Source organism: Macrobrachium rosenbergii, chromosome 9 (genome assembly GCF_040412425.1).
Source record: "Macrobrachium rosenbergii isolate ZJJX-2024 chromosome 9, ASM4041242v1, whole genome shotgun sequence".
In the NCBI taxonomy this organism is placed as follows: Eukaryota; Metazoa; Arthropoda; class Malacostraca; order Decapoda; family Palaemonidae; genus Macrobrachium; species Macrobrachium rosenbergii.
In genome coordinates, this window is record NC_089749.1 from 51,930,574 (window position 1) to 51,936,107 (window position 5,534).

At 36.2% G+C, this 5,534-nt stretch overlaps 1 long non-coding RNA gene across 1 annotated transcript in view; it reads right to left on the bottom strand.

The window, feature by feature from the left end:
- Window positions 1-1,184: 1,184 nt before the first annotated feature.
- The window catches only part of LOC136842118 (uncharacterized), a 152,575-nt gene continuing 148,225 nt past the window's right edge, over window positions 1,185-5,534 (bottom strand). The window contains exon 3 of the long non-coding RNA XR_010854180.1: window positions 1,185-1,275. This is a non-coding gene — a long non-coding RNA (uncharacterized lncRNA). The remainder of the gene's footprint in view (window positions 1,276-5,534) is intronic.

The following is a 5,534-nucleotide window of genomic DNA, read 5'->3' on the forward strand; positions in this document are numbered from 1 at the left end:
ATGGGTGTTACAGACTAATACACACATAAACAAAGCCACTCCAACATCTTCTAAAAACATAACAGACACCTCACGTCTCGAACTGTCGACCTAACCGCCCAGTTCTCCTCGCCGCTGGGAGAAAGGGAGCTGGGGACTGGTACGATACACGTACACATCGTTGCCGGGGTCTAAGCGATGTCAGGCAGCGCAGCCGATAGAGGCTACGGCCTACCCCAACGCCAAATCAAAAAAGTCCTTCAATAAGAAGACATCGTGCTTACCCCATACAAAAAATGGGAAAAAGCACGTTAAAACGAAGAAGTAACTGGCTTAGCTGTAAAAAAAAACCTGTTCATAAATCCAACCTAAAAGGATTAAGTAATTGGTAGGATTAATGATGCCAGTGGATAATCTACTGTAAAATTAACCTTTAAAATGTCTGGCAATAAATCCAGTTTGTGAAAAATCTACTAAACGACTCTCGATATAAAAGGACCATCTGGGGCTGAGCCTCCCTGCAGAAAGGAAGATCCTCTACATTTATTTCCCCAGTTCGGATTCACGGTTTTCAGTGGAAAGGGCATCCTAAAAGTTTTAAAAGATCACTCTCTCTCTCTTGGGATTGGTGGATACATGTTCACTTGTATATTTAAACTGAAAATCTCTCTCTCTCCCTCTTGAGATTCGTGGATACATATTCATTTGTATATTTAAACTGAATCTCTCTCTCTCTCTCTCTCTCTCTCTCTTGAGATTCGCGGATACCTATTTACTTGTATATTTAAACTGAATCTCTCTCTCTTGAGATTCACGGATACATATTCACTTGTATATTTAAACTGAATCTCTCTCTCTCTCTCTCTCTCTCTCTCTCTCTCTCTCTCTCTCTCTCTCTCTTTCATTTTATTACAAATACGTGGTCCTGGTTAACGTGAACAGTAAAAATGAATGGCTTCAGTATTCCCAAAATTCATCTTATAATTTCTATATATTGATCTCCAGCTGCAAGATCTGACTGTATATATAATTACATCGAATGAAAGTCAGAAATGCAGTATTAGACAACTTCATCGAACTTGCGTTATCTATACTTCCCAAAAGCTGATTTAAAGTTGCTAGTAAAAAAAGATATAAAAAGGGCATTTTAGAATTATGAAAGAAATGGAAGCGAATATTCAGAGAGAGAGAGAGAGAGAATTTCTCACCTCATCTAAACGTCTCGGAGCGCAGATAGCATGGAATGGCGTCGGCTTCTGCTGATGACGGGTCAAGCGCGTCGCAGTAATCTTGCCTCTGTGAAATAGGGAGGATAGGAGAAATTAGCAGCAGAATATAAGGGATTAGGGATTGGGGGAAAGGTGATGAGGGTGAAACGGATTGTGTGTGTGGTTAGGAGGAGGTGAGAGAAGGGGGAGAGGGGGGGAGGGGACCTGGAAAGACAACGCATTGATATCACAGGATGTTGTTGCCGCGCAAAGCATTAATCAATGATAGGTGGTTGGAGGGAATCGGCTCCTCCCAATAATTTGGTGTCCTGGCTTTTGCTGCGCCTTTCTAAAACCGCCTCGTTTCGTCTCTCGGCAGGAAGCGAACGATAGTCGAGGGGTAATTGAGAGGGAACCGAATGGTTTATAAGAAACCATAATAAGCCGTAATGGCTTCTAGGGCTCGGGGGGCGCTCCGCTTGGGAACTCCTACAATTATGAAGGAAATGCACAACGATCCTCCCTCGTAGCAGCACTTCTGCTTGTCATATGAAATAAATGACGGTTTTAGCATTGGACTGATCATCTAATGATGCGGTTTTGGGAGCCCCCATGGCCTTATGGGGAATTGTTTGCGGATTTGACTCCGAGACGAAGTGGCGGAATTCGCTGCAGTTAGCGATGGGTGGGTGGGTTTACACTAAGCTGGCTATGTGCCGGAAAGGACCCCTAAACAGGCCCGTCGATATGGTTTATTTGAAAGGGGTAAGAGAGGCCTGATGTGGACCTCTGGACCCTGCCCAGACGACAGAAGCGAGTTCACTATGATGTCGAGGGGTTATGTCAAGATAATTCTGGATTTGAATTGAGATTATCAAATGGTTTCCTCACAGAAGATAAGATAATTCTTGAATCGAATTTTCAACATCAAATTTCCTTCGAGTACTCTTGGACCATCACATGATTTATAAATACAAGATAAATTAATTCAGGATTTGAATGTTTTTTTTTCCTTATGTTTATATGTGGTAGAGCTACTTTATCAAACATAATATTTACGCTTTTATCATTCATAAACGACTCCTGGATTATAATATATGGCATTTCCATATACCAAAATAATTTTGGAATGAGTTATTTTTCTACTGTTCAGTTCTTTGAAAGATCCCTGAAATAAAAAAAAATCCGTTTACCAATCCAAAGTAATTCTGAAAATCAACATTTTTCCTTTTATTTTCTATCTGACACTCTTCAAAAAACCATTAACCCATTTTGAAATAGTTCTGGAATCGAACTATTTCAAAATGGGTTAATGGTTTTTGGATAGTGTTAGATAAAAAATAAGAGGAAAAATATTCACTTTCAGAATTTTTTTTCGATTGGAAAATGCATTTTTAAAAAAATTTCAGGGATCTCTTAAAGAATTCAACAATAAGAAAAATAATTCATTCCAAAATTGTTTTGGTATATGAAAATGCCATGTCTTATAGTTCAGAAGTTGTTTATGAATGATAAGAGCGAAAGCACTATGTCTGATAAAGTAATTCTACCATAAATAAACATAAGAAAACAAAAAACATTCGAATCCTGCTTTCTATTCTTGTTCTTTGTATACTAAATCCTCTTGAATTGTCAAATGCAGTTCGTACTTATTCAAAAGCAGTAATTTAATCAAAATTCTCTTTATTTCTAGTTTGTTTAAACTGTCGGGATTTTTCGAAAAACGAACTGACGAATTGCAAAGCAATTCGGTAATATATTTTCTTTCCATCGCACTTCTTTTATTGATATCTTAAATTATCAACATAGTTTTTACGCATTCCAGCAACATGTAACCTATGTAACATTTGGTAGGCCAAGCTGCATACGTCCCTTTTCCTCTTGGACTACAAAATAAAGTATTTGCATATTCCTGTAACCTGCAAACTGTTTATTCTTTAACCTTTTACTGAAATGTTGATATTCTTGGATCACAAAATACAGTATTTACATATTACATCAACTTGTGAACTATACGAGAATATTCTTTATACCCTTACTGGAACGTTAATGTACTTGAATTATAAAATATTTGCATATTTCAGTAATCTACAAACTATCTAATCTTTATCCTTTTACAGAAATGTTGATATTCTTGAATTACAAAATAGGGTATTTACAGATTCCACCAACTTGTGAACTGTATATTCTTCATACCTTTACTGAAACGATAATATTCTTGAATTACAAAACTTCACTTACATATTTCAGTAACTTGCAAACTGAATATGATTTATACCTTTACTGAAACGATAATCTTCTTGAATTACAAAATACTCACATATTTCAGTATCTTGTAAACTGCATATTCTTCATGCCTCTACTGAAACGTCAATATGCTTGAAATACAAAATACAGTACTTACATTCTGCAATAACTTGTAAGCTGTATTTACTTAATCATTTTACAGAGTTATCATGATTATTCTTAGGTTACAAAATTGAGTCCTTATATATGTATGTAACTTACAGACTGGATCCTCTCTAGCCTTTTACAGAAACTTGAACACTCTTTGATTGAAATGCTGTATGAGCCGCGGCCCATGAAACTCTCAGCCGGCCTTGGTAGCCTGTCTATCGTCGCCAGACGCACGATCATAGATAACTTTAACCTTGAATGAAATAAAAACTACTGAGGCTCCAGGGCTGCAATTTGGTATGTTTGATGACTGGAGGGTGGATGATCAATATAGCAATTTGCAGCCCTCTAGCCTCAGTAGTTTTTAAGATTTGGGGGCGGACAAAAAAATAAGCGCTGACAAGAAAAAAGTGCGGACGGACGGACAAAGCCGGCACAATAGTTTTCTTTTCAGAAAATTAACAGATCTAAATAAAAATGTTACTCAATTAATGACTTCATGTTCACTTCGACTTTGTTAAAATAATAAGAATGACTGATTTGGAACAGTTTCTGACGTCGCAGCGGCGTTGGTCATTAATGCCTGAACGGGAGTACGCCCATGAGAAACCTATAGAATAAGCTGAGAATGAAACAGAAAGAGGGGGGGAAAGAGAGAAAATAGAAAAAATGAAAAAGGAGAAAGATGTTGATCAAGGGAGAAGAAAAGTTGGAAGAAGAAGAAATAAAGATATAAAAGAAAATAAAACAGATGTCCATGAAGGTAGAAGGAAGGGAGAGAAAAAAAAAAGCCACAGAAATATGAAGATAGCGCTAAAGAAGAGTACTATTCAAGAAGAAATTAAGAATAAGGAAGGAAACAGAAAGAAAATGAGAAAAAGCAGGAGAATATCTACCAAGGAAGAAAATTAATTAAGAAAAATAAAGGAATGGAAGTAGAATGAAAACGCAAAGAAGAAACAATAGACTAAGCAAATGAATGCAATGGCAGAGGAAGGAGGCGGAGGAAGAAGAGGAGCAGAAGAGGAAAACGAAGAACAGAGGACAACGTTTGAGGCGATAATTAGAATTAACGAAGTCAGGGTACGTTAAGAAGACAACTCCTTTCCTCCTCCTCCTCCTCCTCCTGCAATGATAAAACAATTATCGATTTCAAGCTCGTCCACTTACGCGCTTGTGCACGCATGCGGGCACGCACACACGCACATACGCACAAACATAAAACACACACACACACACAAACATACGCACAAACAGACGCACTCGTCGAAAGGAGAAGGAGGAAAAAATAAAAAAAAATTAAAGAAAGAAGAAAGAAACATCTAGTTTTTGGAAAGAGATATTTGCATTAAAAAATTAAAGAAGAAACATTTCGTTTTTGGAAAGAGGTATTGGTGTAAACAAATTAGAGGAAACATTTCAGTTTTGGAAAGAGATATTTGCGTAAAAAAAAAAGAAGAAACATCTCATTTTTGGAAAGGGGTATTTGCATAAAAAAATTAAAGAAGAAACATCTCCATTTTAGAAAGAGACATTTGCATAAAAAATAAAGAAACATTTCATTTTTGGAAAAAGCTATTTGCGTAAAAAACACAAAGAAGAAACATCTCATTTTCGGAAAGAGGTATTCGCGTAAAAAAAATTAAAAAGAAACATCATTTTTGGAAAGAGATACAGTATATGCATTAAAAAATCAAAGAACATTTAATTTTTGAAAAGAGGCATCTGCGTAAAAAAATATAAAGAAGGAACATCTCATTTTTGGAAAGAGGTATTTGCGTAAGAAAAATAACAGAAAAAACATCTCATATTGGAAATAGATATTTGCGGTAAAAAAATATCAAAACGTCTCATTTTTGGAAAGAGATATTTTCATAAAAAATAACAAGACATCTCATTTTTGGAAAGAGATATTTGCGTAAAATAATTCAGAGAAGAAACATCTCAATT